At 39.2% G+C, this 10,392-nt stretch overlaps 1 long non-coding RNA gene across 2 annotated transcripts in view; it reads left to right on the forward strand.

Moving 5' to 3' along the window:
* The window catches only part of LOC144899515 (uncharacterized), a 91,562-nt gene extending 81,511 nt beyond the window's left edge, over nucleotides 1–10,051 (forward strand). The window contains exons 3-4 of one of the 2 annotated variants that reach the window (XR_013627665.1): nucleotides 9,725–9,775; nucleotides 9,900–10,051. This is a non-coding gene — a long non-coding RNA (uncharacterized LOC144899515). Of the gene's footprint in view, nucleotides 1–9,724; nucleotides 9,849–9,899 lie in introns of those variants that run through there. The other variant, XR_013627666.1, reaches the window with a different exon arrangement.
* The last annotated feature ends 341 nt before the right edge of the window (nucleotides 10,052–10,392 follow it).

The following is a 10,392-nucleotide window of genomic DNA, read 5'->3' on the forward strand; positions in this document are numbered from 1 at the left end:
TGGTTGTTCATCAACATGGGATGATCCTTGTACCAAGTTTTAGTTCACCAGAGCCCCAAACATGGCACAATTCATTCATTCATTCGGGCGGTGCTGGAGCCTATCCCAGTTGTCTTTGGGCGAGAGGCGGGGTACACCCTGGACTGGTGGCCAGCCAATCACAGGGCACATATAGACAAACAACCATTCACACTCACATTCATACCTATGGACAATTTGGAGTCGCTAACTAACCTAGCATGTTTTTGGAATGTGGGAGGAAACCGGAGTACCCGGAGAAAACCCACGCATACACAGGGAAAGATGGCCGAGGGTGGAATTGAACTCAGGTCTCTTAGCTGTGAGGCCTGCGCACTAACCACTCGACCGCCATGCAACCTTTTACCATAATTACGACTTAATATTTTTATGATATTCCCATAACATTGTTTTCCGCAACCTAACGTTCCAAAAATTAAAATGTTTACTTCAAAAGACTTGACTTTATTCTACAAAAATGACTATTTTATTGGATTTCTTCTTTTAATATTTAGTTTTTGATGTAAAATTACAAGTCTCACAGGGATATGCTGGAGCCTATCCGAGCTGTCTTCGGGCAAGAGGCGGGGTACACCCTGGACTGGTGGCCAGCCAATCACAGGGCACATATAGACAAACAACCATTCACACTCACATTCATACCTATGGACAATTTGGAGTCGCTAATTAACCTAGCATGTTTTTGGAATGTGGGAGGAAACCGGAGTACCCGGAGAAACTCATTGAAACCATTGGGATTGAACTCAGGTCTCCTAGCTGTGAGGCATGCGAGCTAACCACTCGACCACTGTGCAGCCCTTGAAACAAGTTAACATCCAAAAAATATCTGTAAAGATGAGTGGACCAAAATCCCTTCTGACCAAAAACTACAAGAAAAGTCTCGCCTGTGTCTTTGCCAGCAACAGTTTTCCCACCGAGAAGTAAGTCAATCTAATACAAATACATTAATAATATTTTACTATTGACGTAATAAACTAATAAAAAAAAACGTATGATTTATTTCTCTGTCAGGGGGTAAACCAAAAAAAATGAAATGATTAGTTCCCTCATTGTGTACCGTATGTTGTATAAATTCTACCCTTCAGTCCACTTCATGACGAAGCTTGACTTTTTATCATAATGAGATTCTGCTGTAAAAACCGTGTAGCAAAGCAACCTCCATCCACTGAGCCATGATGTTCCTGATAATAAAACATATCAGTTAATAGACCAGTTCATAAATGCTTGTACAACTTACAATACTTTTTTTTTAATACATAAATGCTGTGTTTCTTTGCCAGTGATAATATCTTGCACCGATTTTATGCTGCAATAGCGGATTACTTGAAGGATTGCCGATAGAACCCGTTGTGACACGTGCCTCTCGGAGTAATGATGTCATGATGGTGAGACCAGCAGGAGAGGGACACCACAGAGCCATTAGCGCACGGTGGCTGCTATTTCTCATTAACCGCCCCTTTGTGTTCCCAAATCTGAGCTCGCCACAGGCATGGTCTGTATCTGATGTCAAAGCAACCATGCCCAAAACCCAGCGGCACCCCTAATCCCTCCCATGTGACGTCTCTGGCCAGAACGTAGACCCAGAGAAAAAAAAAAGGTCAGGACTTGGGGTGTGATGGTGTTAAATGGTAGAACAGGATGCTTTCATGTTGAAAGGTTGGTCTTGGTTCTTGGACAGGAAGTCAGTGAATGTAAAACGTATTTGGTTAGTTTGAATCACTAAACCAGAAGTGACTACGCAGTGTTCATTTAGTCCAACAATAGCCACGTTTACATGAGGAGTTTTTCGCTTTCCGAATGGAATCTTTCCGAATGACCTTTTCGAAAGCAACATTTTTTCCGTTTCAGCAAATAACCCGAATGGAATTGGAATATTTGGGTCCATGTATACGTGGCTAGTGTATCCGTAATAAAGTGTTGGCCAATAAACAGCCTTCCCAATAGTATAAAATCTATTGGCAAAAAGCATTGTTCCAAAAGAGAAACACAAACTATTTGTTTTAGTTTTGGGTCATTCCCATGTTTATTCTTTAAAATCTTTGTGGTTTCAACCTGTTTTGCCAAGTTCTTACTCCCATTTATTCTGCAGCAAAACCAATTACAACCAAAGTTAAAGCTGACATCTTGTATATTATTGTACACCGTGTACTACAATCCCATCTGTTGTGGCTTTGTCCAAATCCGTGCACCTTTCCAGACGCTAATCATGTATTACTACACATTTTGTCGTAGTCTTTGCTGTTTGTTCTTTAAACGGTGGACTCGTTCCCAAAAATAACATTGTCACAATCGTATTTGGCTATTAAGACGTCACTTGAGCCCTGTTTGCAATTTCTAATCATAATGTTGAGTGTGTGAACACAAGTACAAACAAAATACAACCTTTTGTTGCAACAAAACTTGCATACTGAAAAGGCCAGTTGGGGATTTGGCATGCGTTTCGGCTTCTCGTCTGGCTGGATAAACAGTCCTGTCTTTCTGCAGGATACGAAAACACATCAGAAAGGAAACCCCAATTATACTTTATCGCCATTGCGCAATCTTATGGTTATGGTTTATTTTTTTTCGGACATGCTTAACATGTTACATTAACGTACATCACATGTTCAATATGTCCGAGAAAGGCAGCTCGTGGGTCAAAGATTTTTATTCGGCCTGCCAAACATCAGCCAAATGATGTTCACGCTAACTAAAGAAATGCTTGTTCATGCAGTACATCCTGCGCTCAGCAGGGGGCAACAATGAGGAATAAGACGTGTTTACTTTTTTACGCTGTTTTCAGACAAAACGTCATAACTTTGAATCTATCCACTCTGTCGATACACATCTGCGATGCTGCCTCTATCCGCAAGAGACGCGTAAAGGGAGGCTGAAGTCATTTCAGCGCCACGGCAGCAATAACTAATGAAATAGGAAGTGAAAATAGCTTGTTATTTAATTTTTAAACTTGTTATGGTACTTGCCTTGTATATTTCTTAGCTTGCTTTTTTGTGGGTTAAGTTGCTGTGTGATGATGTTGGTGTTCCTTGTAAGAAGACAGTAAATCAGACTGTTATATTAAGTACTGACCTTTTGTGACTTCCAATGTGAGTTCCTGTGAAATAACGAGCTATCTGGTCCTCATGGAATTGTGGGAAATTACGGCATTTCTATTTCTATAATAATTAATTAATTCATTTTCTCCCGCTTTTCCTCACGAGCGTCGCGGGGGGTGCTGGAGCCTATCCCAGCTGTCTTTGGGCGAGAGGCGGGGTACACCCTGGACTGGTGGCCAGCCAATCACAGGGCACATATAGACAAACAACCATTCACACTCACATTCATACCTATGGACAATTTGGAGTCCTAGCATGCTAGTAACCGAGCATGTTTTTTGGAATGTGGGAGGAAACCGGAGTACCCGGAGAAAACCCACGCATGCACGGGGAGAACATGCAAACTCCACACAGAGATGGCCGAGGGTGGAATTGAACCCTGGTCTCCTAGCCAGGGGGGCAACAATGATGAATAAAACAAGATGTGTTTACTTTTTACGCAGTTTTCAGACAAAATATCCTAACTTTGAGTCCATCCACTCAGTCGATGCACGTTTGATGCTGCTTCTGTCCACAAGAGCAAAGGGAGGCTGAAATCATTTCAGCGCCGTGGCAGCAATAACTAATGAAAATGAAATACTGAGATAAAAATGCATTATGGGAAGTGAGAATAGCTTGTTATTTAATTTTGAACTTGTTATGGTACTTGCCTTGTATATTTCTTAGCTTGCTTTTTTGCGTGTTAAGTTGCTGTGTGATGATGTTGGTGTTCCTTGTAAGAAGACACAGTAAATCAGACTGTTTTATTAAGTATTGACCTTTTGTAACTTCCAATGTGGGTTCCTGTGAAATAACGAGCTATCTGGTCCTCATGGAATTGTGGGAAATTACAGCATTTCTATTTCTATAATAATTATATTTCTGCAATGGTGTCAAGTCATTTTCCTATTCACGCAACTACTGCCTGATCGAATGAAGTTGCACTGAATTTTTATTTAAAGGTACAGTAATAAGTAATAAGTTGAAATACTTTAGATTCCAAGTTTAATTCCATTTATACACCACTGAAATGTATTAAATATAACAGATAGAACGGCTTTGTTTATTCTGGAAGCTTTAAAATGTCTTTGCCGTGTCAAGTAGCCGATTAAATAATGATACTTGAGTAATTTATATACAGGTTACATACAGGTTAAACTGACCTTGATACAGTATCGCTCAGCCTTATCTTGGAAGTGATAACATGATGGAAATATAATAGCGCTTCTGTGAATGAATTACTGATTTTGTTAAATTACAAAAGGTTGGATGTGGTTGGCTGGATTTTTAAACATTTTCACTTAAATCGTGTTTGAATGTACGTATATCAAGTATGAAGAAAATCATAATTTTATACGTAAGACGGGTGTACAAAGTGGGGTCCTATTTTTTTTTTTTTGGCTTGTGGCACATTGAAAAAAATGCAATTAAAAAATATGGCAAAAATGAGAAGAACAAAAAAACACTTAGACTGTACCAAATAGTAATATAAGTAGATTTATTGCATGCATGGTGGTCTGTCAGGCATACAGTATATAAAGTATACACCACACACAAACATATTTATATGTCTTTTCATGCATGTCTATCAGTTTTGGACCCAGCAGCAAATACCGGGCCTTAAACAAAACCCTTTTGCCTCCGCAAAAGAGCAACTTTTAGCGTTCGCTAATCCTATCAGCTCTATTTACTCAACCTCACGCCATATGAGTTTAAGCCTGAAAAAAGTGACACTGTATCCCAATGTAAGAGCTAGATACTGCATAAGTTGATACGGAGTTGGTCATTGCGCCTGAAAAAGCACATTTCACACAGGCCTTGATAGAGATTCAACAGTGAAAGATATGGGCGTTACATGTTTTTACCATTTAGGGTGGCCATCGCCTGTTTGCGATAGTGCTGTGGTGAATTTATCACTGTTGTTAATTCCACAAATATATATATATATTAATGAGGGAACAGTTTAAGTTTGCAATGCAGTTTTTTTTAGATCTGAAGCTTTTGACTACATAAACAAAAGGCCTACCTCAATCAAATATTGTTTACAAATCTGTCTAAATCTTTCTGTTTTAGTGAGCATTCCTGATTCCCAAGTGTGGCATATTAAGATACTGATGAGACAGCATGATTACTGCAAAAGTGGGCCTTCGGTTGGTCATAATAACAGAGCAGTTAAGGCTAAAGACATGTTTATTCGTATTTTATAATCCCAAATGCCTATCTTGTTACAAAAAAGCTGTTTTTTTTTTTTGTTCCTTTTATAGTCAGGAGCTGATATTTTCTTGAAACTTACCCATGTTTTAGAAGAGGAAAAGGTAGATGAAAGATGGAAGTTTGTTCTTTTGGTCGGGTCCATGTTCATATAGACATAGAACACGCCTTGCCAGTCAAAATGGTCTAAAATGGACCGTCACTGAAGGGGTTGTCTTTTGAAAAATGTCTAGAATTGAATGAGTTAAGAAGTCTGCAGAATGAGCCACCATGACTCTTGAGGTGTCGAGGAGCAAGGTTTACATGGCATCTTTTACATTCATTCATTCATTCATGCAAACTTCACACAAAGATGGCCGAGGGTGGAATTGAACCCTTGGTCTCCTAGCTGTGAGGTCTGCGGGCTAACCACTCCTCCGTCGTGCAGCCACTGTACTTATTATATATGATAATAACAACAAGTCAAAAATACAAAAAAAAACAGGAAGCAGAACTGGAGGTAGCAGAGATGAGAATGATGAGGTTCTCTTTGGGAGTGACCAGGATGGATAGGATCAAGCCTTGAGTCCTTGGAGATAAAGTCAAAGAGGCCAGACTGAGATGGTTGCGACATGTCTAGAGGAAAGATAGTGAATATATTGGTAGAAGGATGCTGAGGTTCTCATTGGGAGTGACCAAGATGGACAGGATCAGGAATTAATCCAGATTTATGGATGTAGTGAAGGAGGACATGAGGGTAGTTGGTGTGAGAGAGACAGATGCAGAAGACGGGGTCGGATGGAGGAGATTGATTTGCTGTGGCGACCCCTGAAGGGAAAAGCCAAAGAGAAAGAAGAAAGAAGAAGTGCAAAATATCAGAAATACTGCAATATGCAATACAAGTTAGAAATCACAAAACTAACACAACACTGTTGTATCCTTGATCATGTTCAAGGATATGCTTCCTTTATGTGCTGCAATACAAGTTAGAAATCACAAAACTGTAACACAACAATGTTGTATCCTTGATCATGTTCAAGGATATGCTTCCTTTATGTGCTGCAATACAAGATAGAAATCACAAAACTGTAACACAACACTGTTGTATCCTTGATCATGTTCAAGGATATGCTTCCTTTATGTGCTGCAATACAAGTTAGACATCACAAAACTGTAACACAACACTGTTGTATCCTTGATGATGTTCAAGGATATGCTTCCTTTATGTGCTGCAGTACAAGTTAGAAATCACAAAACTGTAACACAACACTGTTGTATCCTTGATCATGTTCAAGGATATGCTTCCTTTATGTGCTGCAGTACAAGTTAGAAATCACAAAACTGTAACACAACACTGTTGTATCCTTGATGATGTTCAAGGATATGCTTCCTTTATGTGCTGCAGTACAAGTTAGACATCACAAAACTGTAACACAACACTGTTGTATCCTTGATGATGTTCAAGGATATGCTTCCTTTATGTGCTGCAATACAAGTTAGAAATCACAAAACTCTAACACAACACTGTTGTATCCTTGATCATGTTCAAGGATATGCTTCCTTTATGTGCTGCAATACAAGTTAGAAATCACAAAACTGTAACACAACACTGTTGTATCCTTGATCATGTTCAAGGATATGCTTCATTTATGTGCTGCAATACAAGTTAGAAATCACAAAACTGTAACACAACACTGTTGTATCCTTGATCATGTTCAAGGATATGCTTCATTTATGTGCTGCAATACAAGTTAGAAATCACAAAACTGTAACACAACACTGTTGTATCCTTGATCATGTTCAAGGATATGCTTCCTTTATGTGCTGCAGTACAAGTTAGAAATCACAAAACTGTAACACAACACTGTTGTATCCTTGATCATGTTCATGGATATGCTTCCTTTATGTGCTGCAATACAAGTTAGAAATCACAAAACTGCAACACAACACTGTTGTATCCTTGATCATGTTCAAGGATATGCTTCCTTTATGTGCTGCAATACAAGTTAGAAATCACAAAACTGTAACACAACACTGTTGTATCCTTGATCATGTTCAAAGATATGCTTCCTTTATGTGCTGCAATACAAGTTAGAAATCACAAAACTCTAACACAACACTGTTGTATCCTTGATCATGTTCAAGGATATGCTTCCTTTATGTGCTGCAATACAAGTTAGAAATCACAAAACTGTAACACAACACTGTTGTATCCTTGATCATGTTCAAGGATATGCTTCATTTATGTGCTGCAATACAAGTTAGAAATCACAAAACTGTAACACAACACTGTTGTATCCTTGATCATGTTCAAGGTGATAGTGAATATATTGGTAGAAAGATGCTGCCAGGTAGGAGGCGTAGAGGAAGACCAAAGAGGAGGTTCATGGATGTAGTGAAGGAGGACATGAGGGTAGTTGGTATGAGAGAGGCAGGGTTGGATGGAGGAGATAGATTTGCTGTGGCGACCCCTAAAGGAAAGGCTGTGATAAGCATCAGTGCGTCATTGTATGGCGACAACGAGGTGTGGGTAGTGAGTGACTGTGTAGAGCGGACCCGAAACGGGGCGATCAGTAAAACATAGCATCTGTCCGAACAAAAGAAAGACTGTTGAAAAGTGTGAGGCTTCTTGTGGTGTTGATCAGAAGTAAACATCTCATTATCCTGTCATGATTGATGAATCGGCTCCCTTTCAAAAAAAAAAGGAGTCATTGACCGATAAAAATGACCTTATACTTTTTTGTGTCAGCAAATTAGTCCAAAGGTGGAGACCCTGAAATAAACTTAGCAGACTATGTGTATGTTTAACAGAGTTGTGTCGCGTCCAATAAAGCCAGCGGCGTCCAAATGGTTTACATCATGTCACCTTCTTGTACGGGTCAGAGGGCCAACACTAAACACAATCAATGACTGGGGCCGTCTTGTCTTGCCTTGAGGACACACAAGCCGGGGGTTCTTAGTGCGTTTTGCGGCATGCGTCCGTGAATCTGTCACGCTCCGAAGCTCCTGTTAGCAAGTCAAAATAAATGGAAACTAATTTTGCAAATGGGGAGCAAAAGCACCGCCACATGGTACTTGACCTCTGTGACACCGGGGTTTGACCAACTGGCTGATTTATCCGGGTTTGTTTGTTGCTTCTGGTGTTCCAGCAGTTGACAGAGCTGAGGCTGTGACGTAAACGACACTTCCTGTTTCGTGCGAAAGGGATGACAGTTGGACCATTGCGAACTCCAATTGCCCGTTTATCTGTATCATTTCGACTACAGAACCGGTGAAACCATTTCACCGTTTTTTAAGTACTAAATCAGCAATGGATCTGTCATAACTGTTTTTATGGTAATGGAAAATGGAATCTACTGTTTTTAACAGAGCCTTGTTATTAGTGCATAGTTTGTTTGAAAGCAGCAGTATTGGTATTTATTTATGGAAGTATCCATCTTGCATTATCATTTATGCATCCAGCCACCATTTATCCGAGATCAAGTCATGGGGAAGCCCAAATTTCGACTCTCCCCGACTTTTTCATCCAGGTCTTCCCAACAGATTCCATGGCCTTCCCAGGCCAGTTGAGAGACATAGTTTCTCCAACATATCCTCGGTCTTTCCCAAGGCCTGCAATGGGTCGGATGTGCCCTGAACTGGACACTTCCCCAGGGATGCAATCTCACCAGATCCCCTTAACCATAAATACCTCCCCTCAAAGCAGAGGAGCTGTGGTTCTACTCCAGGTTTCTACCCTGACAGAGCTTCTCACGTTATCTCTAAGGGAGAGCCCACCCATAAAATTCAGGTCACTACCCAAAGTTCATGACCAGAGGTGAGGGTAGGAACGTCGAACGACCAAAAATCGGTTCGGTATTACATATATATTACATACATATTATTTTATATAATATAATATATTATCGGTATTACATATATAATAATGGTTTTACTTCATTTGAACATGCATCAGATTACAATTGAATGCATCACATAATCAGTTCACAGTTCCACATGTCCAAAAGGAGTAGGAAGAAGCAAAGCTTATTAAATCCTACCCCTCCATCTGGTACTTTTACAATCAGTAACTGTTACATTTGTTCACTTCCTGCTTTCATAATATAATTAAATTTTTTTTGTTTGTTTTTTTGTTTTTGTTGTGTTTGTATTTTTTTATTTTTATTTTTATTTTTATTTTTATTTTTATTTTTATTTTTATTTTTATTTTTATTTTTATTTTTATTTTTATTTTTATTTTTAAAATTTTTGTCTGTAGGCGATATTATGAATTATCCTTACTGACCTTTTTTGCAGTACATTTAGCAAGTGAAGCTTGCTTTTATAGTTATTACCCCATATTTCCACACAATAAGTAAAATATGGTAGAATCAGAATTTATTATCATCCTGTGATATGCTGTTTTATTTTTTTTTTTACAGCACCATCAGAGATTTCACCTGAAGTTTCTCGAAGGATTGCTCATGGGTCAGGTAAGAACGCGTAAACATTTTTTTTTGGTGAGGATTATTACAGTTTGCGTCACCATGGCGTCAAAGAAACCACCCACCACTTTCAATCATAATGGTACCACCCATCTATTTGTCATCCTGTCAGGCTTTATGAACCAGGAGATCGCCTGATAATTAAGTACCTGATTGATGACATTTTTGACATGTTTAACACTTCGACCTTGGCGTACGTCTGAACAATTGAGTGACATTCTGACTTTACATGATGATCATAACATTGCTAAAAGTTCTGTGTTGTTTAGGACTTTTATGTACTGCAAAGTTTTTAATGAAATTTGATATGGGACATACAGTACCTTTTTGACCGAGTAGTATATCTGTGCAGGTTTGCCTTCAAAACTAATGTTTTTTTTTGTGCTCAAAATGACACTTTGTTGTCACTTCAGTAGTTATTGGTCAAAATATCAATTTTCAAATACCTTTTATTGGCAGTTTCTTGTTCTATGACTGTTTGGAACTCGGTTGTTTTTCGGGGCAGTCAATCAGACAGAAAACATCTTTCAATGTCCAGTTCTGATAAAACTGCCACTATAGCACCATATGGGGAGCGGGGAATGGAATGGGGAGCGATTCGTGTG

Source organism: Doryrhamphus excisus, linkage group LG7, assembly GCF_037039965.1.
Source record: "Doryrhamphus excisus strain RoL-2023G ecotype Guam linkage group LG7, RoL_Dexc_Guam_v1.1, whole genome shotgun sequence".
Classification (NCBI taxonomy): domain Eukaryota; kingdom Metazoa; phylum Chordata; class Actinopteri; order Syngnathiformes; family Syngnathidae; genus Doryrhamphus; species Doryrhamphus excisus.